General features: G+C 40.8%; 1 protein-coding gene across 3 annotated transcripts in view; it reads left to right on the top strand.

The window, feature by feature from the left end:
• Positions 1–14,762, top strand: part of csrnp1b (cysteine-serine-rich nuclear protein 1b) — a 78,210-nt gene that overhangs the window by 45,430 nt on the left and 18,018 nt on the right. For 2 of the 3 annotated variants that reach the window (XM_077624138.1, XM_077624135.1), the window contains exon 6: positions 5,946–6,167. The exons of the other annotated variant lie outside the window; for it this stretch is intronic. The gene's annotated coding sequence lies outside the window, so the exon portion shown is untranslated. The remainder of the gene's footprint in view (positions 1–5,945; positions 6,168–14,762) is intronic. 3 annotated transcript variants of the gene reach the window in all.

The following is a 14,762-nucleotide window of genomic DNA, read 5'->3' as shown; positions in this document are numbered from 1 at the left end:
CGCTATTGACTTTTACGTTCAGTCTCGCAGGAGAGGTAAAATAAGGTTGTCTGCATTCTCCCGCACAAAAGCCCTCAGTGAGTTTTGGCAGGCCGAGAAACAAAACAAGCTCTCCTTTTGAATTGACCGTTTTTGCTGACCCGTCGATGTCATGGCAGCTGCGTGAATGGTGATGTCATGTCGGAATAATCAAAAGGCTGAGTGGAATGAGAGCCCTGGTAAAAAGGATGAGCGTCTCATAGCCCGTGCATTAGCATAGAGGCCAGACAGGTCCACTTTCAAACCCAGTCACCCCTGCTTTCATCTTTCTTGCTGCTTCCAGCTAATCTTTATGTCATTCTTTTGGGTAGCAATTGAAACTCATTTGCTTTTTTTCCAAATATGAAGGACAAAATGTACAATACCAGATAAATAATGATATGTTTCAGAACAAGCCCTCCGAAATTCAGGAACATGTATGACATTTACCACAACTAGTGTCAACTAGTAGAATTGTTGGGACTCAATTTGACAATAACATAATCTTCTTGTAAACATTATGCAATATTATGCAAGGATGTGGCTGTACAATGGATTACAAAGTCTACACTCCTGTTTGAATGTCAGGGATTGTAGTGATGGAGACTAAAACCCAGATACATGTGTTGCTTTCAACTTTTCAACTAGTAATGTGACGTATAGCCTGTAATAGTGTTGCTTAAATGTGCATATCCTAGCCAGGGAAGCGCCTGGGTTCATAATTGCATGCAACCTGTTGTCCAATGAGAGTCAGCATACACATGAAACATGTTTGCATTAACAGAGGAGTGTAAACTTTTTAAACTCACTGTTTACATATTCTAATGTCAAACCTCTAGGTCCTGATCATTTAAATATTTAAATTATGTTTAATATTTTTCCAAACTAATAGTTTTGATCATCTAAAATGTAAAGAGGTGTGGAAAAAACATTTTAGTTTTAGATTGACCACATTTAAAAGTAAATGAACCAATTTAAAAAAAACATGGATAGCAGCCTCATTAGCAAATTGGATATTTTTGGGGGTAAAAAAATCAAACAACAAAACATTGTCTTGTTCAAAGAAATTTCCTAAAAATATATTTTTTTCGCCTCTAGAGCTTCTCTCCACTTCGCCATAATTAGGGTGTGACCTAAATATCTGACGGGAAGCTGCACTTGAGCGAGTGCGCCGCCTCATTGACCTACATATGGAGAGAGCATTGGCGGAGTTTTTGCGCAGGAATCGATACATTACCGTGTGGCGTCATTGCACTTGGCCTTTATCAAAGGGACTCGTTTCTATTACACGCTTCTGACGCCTGTACCCTGTTGAGTAAATATTTATAATTAAAGTTGCTGGAGGGGGGGGGATAACTTACCTTTATGACAAACAGGAGTGCAAAGATAGAATTGCAAATTATTGTGTTGTAATTAAATTTGTCAGAAACAAATTACACCCAAGTTTGAGGCGGCTGTTTATTTTTCATAACTGCCCCTTACTATAATCCACATCTCACTAACTTTAATAATACACAAAATTGCAGTATAACAGCATCCTAATGTGCCGTACAAATTGTCTAAACAATCGTTAAGTGATATTACCAGTTGGAAGGTAAATATTTCTGTACTTTTCACAGATGGGATATTGCACGCATGTTTGCATTTGACCTATTTGTTTATTTTAAGTGTTTTAAATGGTGTTTGGCCCCATGGCTTTTTTTTCTACTGGTATTTGCATGTAGAACAGTGGCAACAGGGCCCCACTGATTACATCTGAGATCATATCTAATGCCCCGGCAGATACTGTTGATGGTTGGCAACAGAGCGCCTAATGGAGTGGCTGCATACGGAAAATGTCACCGATTGTGTACACATTTGTCCTAATAAGTGCTTAACATAAAGCTGCAAGATAAATACAACACGGGCAATATGGATGATTGCATAAGGCTCTTATTTTTTTTAAATGTATCTGCGCGTTAATGCTATGTGTGTGTGTATTTCAATATGAGAGGCAAATAGTGTGACTGCAATTTATCATTAAGATCAATTGTATTGAGATTAGTCTGATCCGTTATTAGAACCATGGGTATGCAAACATTTTAGGATAAGGGCAGCATTAGGTCAAAAGATGGATAATGGTTTAAAAAAAAAAGCAAAATGAATGGATGGTAGTGTATATATGCATTGAACATCATTTAATATATATATATGTAATATAGTAATTTGATTTCTGTTCAACATTCTTATGGAAAGTAATATAATGAAGGCTAATTTGATTATTTAATAATTATTTTGAACATAAACTTATCCCCCAGCTGAGGTAAACCCAAATCCTTAAGTTGTTTTGTTGGGGAGCGGGGGGGTTTACGTTTATGTGCCGCATAACCGCAGTGTACCGTGTAAACTGCTGTGTCAATTTTTCAGTTTAAATTGTTTTTTATTGTCATTATGGTTGCTTGTTTTCTTTTCTTCCCACGCACTTGGCCCCCTTGAAGCAACTGATAAAGGAAATATTTTAAATGTTGATGGAAAAAATGCATACTGTATCTGCCTGTCTTAAGCAATGCATTAAAAGATCACAACTCAAACAAAGGAATACAAAGGCAGTCATCAAAATCCATTAGGTCTAATTCCCCTGCGGTATTAGTAATTGATTGCGACACGTCCACCTCCTGTTGACGACGGCCCCATCCCGCGCTCTGAGCCGTGGGTGAGCGCGATTGATTTAGGACTTCCTCCCCACGCTCGTCTCGCCAGCCTTGGCAACAACAATAATGTCGGCTCCAGCCTGATGTTCCAGTGTCCTTGTATCCCCCCTAAACCTTCCGCCCCTCCAGGGATGCTCTACACGCGCCCTGTAATTAGGGGCATCCTCAGGCTCTTGTATTGTCCGGGTGTGAGGAGTAGTTTATTAGGGTGGGAGGTTAGCATTATTAGAGCGAATAAGGGCACCAAGCTTGTTTTACAGCACGCTAATAGGGATTGTTGTGTGTCTTTTTAATTAAAGAGCGTTATTCAGATTAGAATAGAAGATAGAGCCTGTAAAGCAGCACTTCCAAAAAAGTGAAACAGATGATTAAAATAACTTGTAAACTTGCGTTCCTTTGGGTGTCTCATTTTGGAAAATCCAAGAAAATAAGTGGTTATGCTATTATTTTTGTTGTCTGGGTGGGTTGACAAAATGATGTCACAGACTTGTTATGAAGGGCACCTGGGAATGCTTTTTGTACAATGTCTCCTTTCAACACGATGGCAAGGCATGAAAGAAGAGGGGGGGTCATAAAGGGTTTCGTTTCCGACACCGCAGACAATGTGTCGTGTTTTACAGCGCCGGGTCAGCGTGGTCTCCGGTGAGCAGTTGGGTCACATTGTGGTCATGTACATTTACTGATGGAAAAAAAATGAGGAGAGGGGCAGAAAATGGGTGGGTTTCTTTAGCAGGGCGCTACTTTCACTGTCAGTTAAGCTTGCCGACCTTCGAGATGGGGGATTGTGGGGTGGGGATGGCGGGACGGATTGTATTTAGCAGGAAAAGCTTCCTGTGCGTGGGCCTCATGGCGCCGAGCGGGGGACGGGATCTGCAATCCAACTTGCTGTCTTCACAAAAACACCACAAAGCGCACACACTCATATACACACACCCTCTGGCACCGACTCTGCTCTTAATTTCCTGCCTGCAATTCTGGCAGCTGGTCAGAGAAAATGCAGTTTCCTCTGCAAAAATTACACCTCTCAGATCACGCGTAAATCATCGCACAACAGGGATGTTACGCAATGATTGAGCGACAATTGTTCAGCCTGATGCAAAGACAAATACACGCAGTGACCTTATCTCCAAAAGCTAACATAGCCTAGAAATGGTTTCGATTTCAGGGTCAATCCTGTGTGGCGACTTGCTTTTTTTCCGGCCTTGAATGATCCATGTGATCAATAAAAGCGTTTAAAGGCTCACAGGACTGTGAATACTTACAGTGCCATGAGAGTAGTATTTGATTCACCTTCATACTTACTAAATGTCTTGGTTCATCTAGAGATTTTTTTAAAACATAATGCTAGTTCACAAGCGAGACTGATCCAAAAGTTACTTAAAGTAGAAATTATTAAGACCAAGTCAATATCAAGACTAAGTCCTTTGGCAGCTGATTCTCAGACTAGACCAAGACCTTCAATTTTTTTTCTTTTTAGACTTGTCTCAAGTGTATGCTCCTACAAAAACGTAGTACGTATCTATATAACCATTTTTACATTTAAATATCAGTAAAGAAATCTGAACATATCATCCCTATATAGTATATTGGCGTTCTCCCGTCATTTATTCGATAAAAGAACCGATAGTGTTCTAAGTTACACATTCTAAAACGGACACAAATCATGCCACAATACAGTTAAATGAAAATAAACGGCCTCGGGTTCGATCACAGGTCGGTGCTCCAGAACCCCCGCGACCCTTGGGAGGATAAGCGGTTCAGAAAATGATTGTACCAATGAAATTCCAATGAAAAGACTGGTCAGAGCCATTATCCACAAATGGAGAGAACTGACAACAGTGATGAACTTTCCCCGGAATGGTCAGTCAATGAAATTACTGCCGAAGGAGGTCACAAACAAATTATGTACAACAACCAAAGAACATTTTGCCTTCCTACCCTCAGTTGCGGTCAGTTTTTATGACTCAACTGTAAGCAAGACAATGGGGGGAAACGAGGAAAAAAAATGGACAAAATCACCACTGAAAAAAAGTGAAACCAAAAGATTGTCTCACATTTGCCCCGAAACGACTTCAAGATCTGTATGGCTTTGAAATGTAATTTTTGATATGAAGCAATAAAAGCTGCCCATCTCGTTTTAAAATAACAGCACAACCACCTGTCAAATGTGGGGGCAAAAGCTAATACTGTTGACTAATACTTATCTGTGCATCCAACAAAACTCAATGCAGTTGTGTGTACTTATTTGCTTTCACGTGATCAGCAATGTTGCAGAACCCGTGAGGGATGCAGATGTTTTTGCATGATAGTGCCTGTGCTTGATCGTGTTTCACAGCATAGTCCGCTCGAATGTGGCTCTGGCTCGTCGCCCAGCCTAGCTGATTACAGCGTGGATGTAGAAACTCTTACTGTGGGTGCAGGGTTATGATATTATGCTAAAAGACCAAGTGTTAATTTAACTATTGGGCATAAATGAAGAACGAGTCTCTCGCAGACTCATTTTTAGAAATATGCACCAACAAGATTTACCCGGTTGTAAAAATTTCAAGTTTTAATGAACGGGCATCGGGCAGGCACTCTAGAGTCCCGACTATTTGTATACAAGCCATTAAAATGTCAAATTTCCATAATATGTTCCCTTTAAAATGGTGCTTTATAGTTCTCTCCCGACACACCACTTGACTATTTCTCCAGATGTTAAACACCGGAGAAAGATTTGGGAGAAGTAATCTCAGCTGTGTGGCATCCGACCAGCTCGCACGGCATGTCAATCCTCCTCACGGGCCAATTCAAAAGAAATACCGCGCATCAGCAAGCCTGTAACCGGCGAGCAATTCGGCAACGGGAAATCTCGGACTTAAGCGGCACAGAAATTGAACCTCATTGAGCGGATTCCGAGCAGCCATGGAACGACTTGCAATAATTACAGACCATTCTAAGCATTTACACGAAAGCAATGTAAAATGGTTATTTTCATCCGAGGCTGGCTTAAAGTCAGAATGACTGCCATGTTAGAGTACTTTGCACCAAATAGTCACAGAGCTCATCCACCTGTATCTTGCTTCTTGGTTCTTTTTTCACCAGCATGTGCCCTAATTCACATTTTCTTGCCATTGTATTTTTATTTTAGCTGGTTAATTCATTTATTTCTGCCTCGATCTTCCGATTCTTAACTCGTCTCCCACAGCCTTTTATTTTCTCTTCTAAACGCAAACGTGTTCTTCTGTGTGTCCTCAGTTCCCGATCCATCAAGCTTGACTTCTTTGCATCCGAGTGCAGCATACTTGCTGTCGCCTGGGCCCGATTGCGCAGAGATCAATACACTTCTCAAGGGGGCGACGAATGAAGGAAATGTTGACAACGGAAATGCTGAAGCAAACAGCGCATGTCGTCTTGTCTAATGGTCGGAGCAGCCAGATCTGAGCTCGGGGAGCTTTTGCGGTGAGATTGGACTCCGTGGTAAGTGGCTTGCATTAATGTGATTAGAGCTCTTTGAACCCTCGCAGGGGCACTGAGAAACCTACACTGATACAACCTCTTCTGGTAGGGATGCCACATTTATACACTTTGATGGAAATAGTGATGCAAATAATGATGTGAATGTAGCATTACTCAGCCCAACATTGATAACTGAAAGTAGACGTTTGTGTGGTGTGTACTATGGAAACTGTCGAGGAAATCCCTGGTTCATCTTTCCTATGTTGAGGAGAAAAATTGAGAGATCATTTATTAGTTGTTCTTGCGAGAGAAAAAAACACTTTACGCAGCAATTGTTCCGGGTGGATTTGCCAGTGCACTGACATGGAACGGATCAAACAAACGCTGGTCTACTGTAGCGAGACCTGTATAATTGGCAACTTGTGTGGATTTTCCGGTGGAAATCGCTTAGTCTTGGGACATGATTGACCGGTGATACTGCTACAGTGGGGTCAGCCGTAGGTGCTCATCAGCACGGCAATTCCTTCGCCGTATTAGCAGAGAGCCCCGCCCAAATGCTTAGCCACATCGCTGTTGTGTAAAGAAATGCTGTCTAATCCTATCTGGACGCCACTGTGACCCAGACAGGGTGGAAACAGGCACCGGAGTGACCCTCTCGTAGAGTTTTGGCTTGGGGAGTGCTATCATAATACAGCGTATTGGCTTCATAGGACAGGACAAGAAACAAGATACACCCTGGACTGGTCGCCAGTCAATCGCAAAGTATAAGGAGATCAAACAAGCTTTCATACTTTGCAAAGGCTACATAGGAAGGTTAAAGCAGAGATTTAAAACTACAGCTCTGTACCACTGTTTCTTTTTTGATCTAATAATTGAAATTTCAAAGTGTCACTTGAATAAATACATTGAATTATTTTTATATGCTATTTTAATTAGCCTAATATTTCATCTTTATGCAATGGAAGTTTGATTCCAATCAAATCTTATTTCTTTCAATAAATATACTGATGATTACAGTCAGGAACGTAATTTGGTGATGGGATTTAAATAGCATCATAAAATGTCTATTAGACTTAAATTAGTTGTAATTAACTGTTATGCTCCCTGCAATTATGACTTAGCACTGTGTGTTGGATGGTTCGCAATCACATCCAAATTCAGGTCTCTTACTGTAGGAGCAGAATTCAGAACTACACCAAGGACGTCTTATATACGTAACAATGGCGTAAAAAATGCAGCGTTTTGCAAGCTGTGTGAAATTATTAACACAAACTCCTGAGGTCCGAAGAAATAATTCCATCACATCAAACCATTTTTTTTCATTTATATTAATCCCAAATCAGCACCATGAATTGGGATTATTTCCCCCCACCCCGGATAAGAGCTGCTCTTTATTCCTCAGAGGGCTTATGCTCATAGTGGATCTATCTCGGCTCTGCAGAGCCCATAAATTGTGGCTAAAGAGGGGAGGCAAACACAGTGGGCTGCCGGTGTGGGAATCAGGCGACATAATCCTTTGTCATTATCTGACAGGCCCAGCCAGCACACATCTGCTGCTGGGTGCAGTTTCAGGGGGGAAGAAAACAAGCGCTCCTCAGGTTAAGAGGGTCAGGGACACTCCTTCCGAGACTCCGGTGTTCCTCGACGACGGCAGCCCAACCCCTGATAGCTTTATCTAGCGGTGGCGGCTTAACAGACGCCTAATTGCGCATGCGAAGCGATGTTCAGGGACGAAAATAATAATATAATTTAGCGAGCTGCTGTCATGCAGGCGGCGAGACTGATGAGTCAGGGTAATGATGGAGAAAAAGAGTGAGTCATGTTCCAAAGCTAGTACATGAAACCTTTGGAAGTCGTGCACAACCTTTTTATTCTATTCAATTTACTCTGAATTAGGTTGGATTTATGTTCGTTTGATAGAGGCTTGCGTCAAGAAATGCGCCGAGGCAGATTGAGGATGATTCTCATTGTTGCCTTTGATGAAGTAAATAACGTATTATATGAAGTGATTTTGATCCACACTTGGATTTACGGCACTTTGACGCAGCTGCCGCTTGTGCCACTTGAGAGCTAACAAAACTGACTCGTGCCACGAGAAGCGCGCCGTGTAAATCCTGATTTAGCCGCTGAGTCGTAGCAAAGACAATCTCTGTTGGAAAACAAATAGTAAAGTGAATGAAAAATAAAAAACAACAGAGGGGAAAGCTGATCCTGTTTGTTTCTTAAAAGAGGACCACTGGAAAGGCAGCATGGCAGGAAAACAGTCAGTGGAAAGGATACTAATCTAGAGCTAATCCCCTCAGCATCTGCCACCGATGCATTAATCAGACAGAAAGGAAACATGTTATTTCTCTAATACAACACCCCCACCCACTCATGATCACACAGTCCTTAACCCAAACCACTGTTGTTGAATTTAGTGTTTTCTTGTCACAAAACAAAACATAAAAAACAAATCTCAGGTTTGCAACATTTTAGTAATTCCAGGCAATTTCAGGTCTTTTTTTACGTAATCGTTTTCAATTTCTATTATATGGTAACGAACTAAATAGACTGACTTTTGTTCTCAATTTTCACATTGACTACACAATATTGTTGACATATGCCACTTACAACACTAAAACTAAGGAAACAGATCAACAAACTTCCCAATGTTTTAATGGATTCAATGTTATTTAATTAATTAACACAATGGCTGCTACTCCAAATGTCGTCTATCACTGCCATTGGCTCTTAAACAATCATTTAATACCAGCTAACCCAGTTAAAATGGACTTGATGTCAAATGCTGTCAATGGCAATAAATGACTCAATTATTCATCCATTTTCCTATTTATATAGTCAAAACCAAGATAATGTTAGATTAAGTCTATGTGTACGCTTGCTTTGTAAAGAATTACCGACACATTCGTAATTTGATTGTAAAACTTTTTACACGCCGCATTTCTCTGGCTACCGTTGCCTTATTAAATTCTCTACACGCCATTAACGCCGGCTCGGTGTGTGTGGGAGAATGTGGGTGCAGCTTAAGCAGACTTTTATTTTTATATTCGCATCAAGAACAGCGATATCTTGCTGTCCGATCACGTCTTCACGGGAGCGCACATCCCGAATCCATAAGCGTCCTTTTGTTTTTAATTAATTAGATTGCACCATTAGCATACGTGTGACAGTTTATGGGTCATTACACCATTTCTCGCCAATCAAATTCTTAGTGCGCTGTATCAATTGTGTCTGAAGAGCAGATAGAGGCCATTACAGACTGTTTAAAGGGCACATATGGTGGAAAAATTAGTTTTTAGAATAAATAGTTGTCTCTAGGGAGTCTGCCCGCCCATTAAGTTTTGTCATGTCCTTGGTATGTTCATATTTTTTAAAATGTCTGTTAAAAAAAATCAAATAGTAACCGCTTCAAGATTCTCAGTACATGATTTGATATAAACAGCCTTGTAAATTATGGAAATTCACTTGTTTTATTAATGTTTCTAGATAAACATAGTGAACAAGCCGAGCCAATCATTGAAGTCACTGGTAACGCTGCCCTTAATCATCGGGAAACTCGTTGCGCTGTCACCGCATTCCCAAATGACCATCCGTTATGAAGGATGACTCTGATGGGCTCCAATTCCAAAGATGAGGGATGAGCTGGTATGTCTGTGTTGAAGATGTTTGGGATAGATGTGAAACATAACACAGTTTGAGCGTCTGTCGACGCTAATCAGTGGCCGGAAAAACAAGCATTCCCCTGGTTCAGAAGTTGTTTTCATTTGCTGTATTAAAGGAAACTTTGTGCATTGTTTTGTCACAATTTGAGGCAATTAAGACTTGTTTTAATAAATGTGTCATTTGCACTGTAGGAAAAAAATGGTTAGTGTTAAATTTACAGTAAAATACTGTCAGCTGTACTTGCCTAAAAATGTAGTGTTTGAAAAAAAGTGGAATGACATAAAAAAAGAATTCTGTCAAATTAGCGTAGTATCGCAAAAAAATTAAACATTTAAACTGTTGTTTAACAGGAAAAGGCGAGGTTTTGAGGAACATTTCCAACTGGTCTTCAGTAGCTCGATGGTCAGCACGCTAGACTGCCACATTGATCGTGTTAGTTAGAATACTGGCGTCACCATCAAGACAGATTACATCTGGATCACACTATCAAATGATGACAAAATGTCTTTATTTCATTTCTTTTGTTTTTCTACATCTAGTTGTGACTTCACATTTGCCTCAACTCGCCAACATACTTCCCAGTACACAAATATTGCTCGTTACACTGAGGTTTATTTTAGCTGTTGACCCTGTGCCTTCCCTCTGGCTTCTTCATCTCCGTTGCACCGATGCCTAGTTACAGAAGAGCCGGTAAATTACTGCGGCAGGTGTGGGGTGGAATGGGTGTCCGCTCACACACATTGATGATTGTCTTCTCAATTCCACATTTTTACCGCTCTACCTTCCATCTGGAGATTGCTCCATTAATCAATCCAATTTTCTGTGTTATCTTCAAATACACATTCTTGGCTTTGGACTCGCATAACAGACACGCTTTTTGTTATTTTGGCGAAAGAGAGTCAGAATTCCCTCATGCAAAGAGACCCAGTGATATTTATATGTTAAGTTGCAGAGAAAAAGGGGTGTCTTGTCTTGGTGTTGGTGGCTTTAGTCAGTCTTAATATAGGGGATGACCTCAGTTGTGTCCTTTCCTGGTTTCCTACTATAGACACATTGTGCACACATGGACTTGGTGCGCTCAGGGCTGCCGATAGAAATAGAATTGCTGCAGGGATTCCACTACCAAATGACCTGGAAAACATCGGCTGCTCGACTCGTGCTATGAATATCGTGTATATTACTGTACATCTTGGCCATTCCGTAATGAGACAAGAAGAAAAATAGGGACATTTTGTTGAAGGAAAACGTTTGAGGAAAAATAGAGGTGTCAATGTGAGTTATTTTAAGTGACACACAAACGTCAGTGGAAAAGAATTAATTGACAACTCGTGTTTGGTATGCAGTCAATGAAGAAGTGTTTGTTTGAATCATTGCAGTACGCCGGTAGTTTCAAGTGACAGGTCAGATTTTTATTTAGTTTTGTTTTTCATAGTTGAGATATATGCCATCTGTCTTTGTGAATAGAATGAATTCTATTCATTTCAAAGTATTAAGCTTCCTCTTGTAGGTATGCTGATTAGAAAATATATTTTCCTCACATAATACTATGATTTCATTTCATATTATAAGTATCTTTGCACACTTGCCAGCTCTATTGTCAGAGTCTCGTATATAATTTGTATTACATTTTCTCTTGTGATTTTGAATGTCTTCCATAATAATTATAATTATTTTCCTCTAATATTTGGATTTTTTAAAAATTTACTTTTTAAAAATGCATTATCTCAATCATAGTGATTGGAAACCTTCCCATAATGTTTTTTTTCTTCTAAAATGTGAAAATATATTTTAAAATTAGGACTACTGTACTACCAAATATGCATTTATTTTTCTTACGTCGTCACAAAAAATCTTTTAATTCACTTTCAGTCTTCATTCTTCCAAAATAGCATGTATTGTTTATTCAAACTATCTTTTGCCCCACAGTTATGACTTAACTCTCATAATATTTAGCCCCGCTTCTCATATTTAGTTTGGCCACAATCCTGTATTGTACACTTGTGCACTTCTGTTATCAGCTTCTTGCATTTCAATGATATCAAAAGCTGTTATACAAGTTCCCCATGTTTAAATCTCAACACTGTGTTGCATTAGAGCACCAAATTCACTCGGTGAATGCCAAGAGGAACTGGAGGCTGCTCTGTTGGACCATCTCCAACTCAACATTCCTCTCTCCTCTCTCTCTCGCTCTCTCCCGGAGGCCAAAAACGTCGAAAAATAACGATGAATATTTTGGGGACCGTGCATAGGAATTTCCTCACACATGCGGAAACTCCGTTGTGCTTGTGCTGTTTGTGTGTTGTGTGAGTGGAAGTCAGCGTGTGGGGTCTTTTTGTCTGCCAGTGAGAGACCCGCATGGGTGATTAATGGGTCGGGGGCAGAGGGGTTGGGGGACTTCTTGTGCGAAGCGCCGGTACACAATCGGCCGGGGCCGGACCGCAGCCCCGCTAGGCTTGTCCTTCACACGAGGAGAAGGAGAAAGGCGGGAGGGGGGTGAACAACTATTCCCTCTGCCCATCCATCCTGCTTTTTCTTTCTCACCCACCCTTTTCCGCTGGGCCCCCGTCCACAGTCAAACTGTGTTCCGTCCACTCTCGCTTTTGTCGACGCGTCATTGAAGGAGGGGGAAAAGTCGAGGTGCTGAAGGAAAAACACTAGTTCAGCAGCAAGTGTGGAGGAAGGGTGGGTTGGGTAGAGGGGGGCGGGCGACTTTTTTGGAGGTTGAGGACCCCAGCCGTGAATCAGTCGCCCCACCTCCCTGCGGTTTGGCTATGCGGCCTCTCTTCTTCCCTGGGTGTTAAACAAGTCTTTTTAAATGGGCTTTAACCTGGGACCGCCCAATGGGGCCATTGTGGGAACGGATGTGTGGACACTGGTGCTCGGTAAACACTGCTACTTGTCCCTTTTCTCACATTCTATGCCCGCTTTTTGCCTGCCAGTACGAAAGTTGGGGCTGCCGTGAAGCGGCCATATCATAAAAATGTGTATATTATCGCTGGAACATAGTAGTGTAGTGGTTTGATAATCGACTTGCAGCCTGTTTAGAGATTCTGGATGGAATCCCGGCTTAGTTCTGTGTACTGTAAAGCCTAAGTAATAGGTTTACATAACTTAAATATGTAAAATATTTATAGTAACTCATTCCAGAGACTTTTTTCATTTGCAATTATTAGTCATTTAAAAACAATAATTCACGTAACAGCGTTTTCTCGTTATATGCATGATTCAGATGGTGGTGTGGTCATTGTCATCATGTGACTAATAAAAACACTGTTAAAGTACATTAATTTCTTCAAAGGTTAAAAATGGTATGCAAGTAAAAGCCCCATAATAATTTTACGTAATGTCATAATAATAATAATACATATCTGAGTTAATTGTAGTCAAAACATGGTATTCCACACCTTATTTTTCACTCAAAAGACATAATATTAATGCTTGGTTGCAGATGTAACGCTTCTAAACTCTGTGAAATATGTTCGCTGAATAGTGGGGAATAGACCCCCCTGAAATATGATCCAGATGGTAAAGGCCCTGGGATCTCTTTCAACACATATTGATTTTGATCCTGTCTTCTCCTTGACAAACGGTGCCCAGTAGCTTAACACTGTGCAACTTAACATGTCAAGAGACAGATTTTATGGATATGTAATGTACAAAGTGTAGTTTGGTGCTATCGACAATGGCGAGCATGACTCCCAAAGTGTGCTGCATGTGCACAATTAGCAAGATTACATAAGACGAGTCAAACAAAGTGCTGCCCAGGGTTGATTTCCCCACAGGGGCGACACTCTTGTTTCTGCGGGTCACAACTCACGCAGCCACTGAAGCTCAGCTCAAGCCCACGCGAGACACTCAAGACTTCCTGGAAGGTTATGAGTTCAATTCAATATTAGTAATCCGGCGCAATTCCTCGTAAACTCGCCCGTCATGTCTCCTTCCCATCATCAGTTTGTATTTTGACTCTTGACGCTATGATCAAAGGCAAAAAACTGTTTGGGAAAATATTCTCACGCATTGGATGACCCTGTGACATCTCAAGCAAGTTTCAACAAGCGGAGTTTCTGTTGCTATGACAACATTAGATGCACTAAATATGTATTCTACTTCCAGGAGTAAAAAAAAACACCCAACTCAGCTACGCAATATGATTATTTAAAATACAGAAAAATATAGACTCACTTAAATATAATTAGATTATGAATCAAAATCTTGCTTTTTTTTAAAAATTCATAGTTATATTTTTATCAGTAGTTGGCCCAGCAGTGGATTGCAGCCGAACACTTCCCGTGCTTCAGTGGCCTCGCACATTTCTTTGACAGCACGTGTGTAGCATGTAAACATTTCAACCAGGAAGTACAAGGAAGGCTCATATTCCTTCGTGCAACTGCGACCCATTAAGCCTTTCAGGAATGTGATGTCGCTATAAAGACTGCCTATGCTGTTGTCGTATTGATTTCCGAGCCATGCAGGAAGTTATCTGGTCCTATAAATATATTGATGCAGACCATATGCATTCAGTAGACTTCCAAGTGTGGCTTGTGCTCATTTAATTCTGGATCCAGAAACGTATACACAGTGGTGCAAATCATATTTAGATCCCGACACTGGTTTCCTTTTGGGTTGAGGTCTGGAGACCCTTTGGCTTGGGATGGTGTTCTTTGGCTCTCACGTACATTTTTTCATCATCCAAGCTTAACTTTGGTTTCATCTGCCCACAGAACTTGGTTGGGAGCTCCCTGGCAATTTTTTAAAGGGTTTTAAGGCGCCTTCTTGCGTGTGATATGTTTTCTTTGCAGCTAAGGTCCTAATTGCTTTCAGATCATTAACATGTTCTTGTCATGTACTTTGAGGTCAATTCTCATCTTCCCTCCGTGAGGTCATTTGCTCACAAAGCAGAGAAACTTTGAAAGTACTGAATGTGTTCTATAGGGTTAAAGTCTGGAGATT

Source organism: Stigmatopora argus, chromosome 17 (genome assembly GCF_051989625.1).
Source record: "Stigmatopora argus isolate UIUO_Sarg chromosome 17, RoL_Sarg_1.0, whole genome shotgun sequence".
Classification (NCBI taxonomy): domain Eukaryota; kingdom Metazoa; phylum Chordata; class Actinopteri; order Syngnathiformes; family Syngnathidae; genus Stigmatopora; species Stigmatopora argus.
Note: the sequence above shows the minus strand (reverse complement) of the source record. Positions and strands in the feature narration are given on the sequence as shown.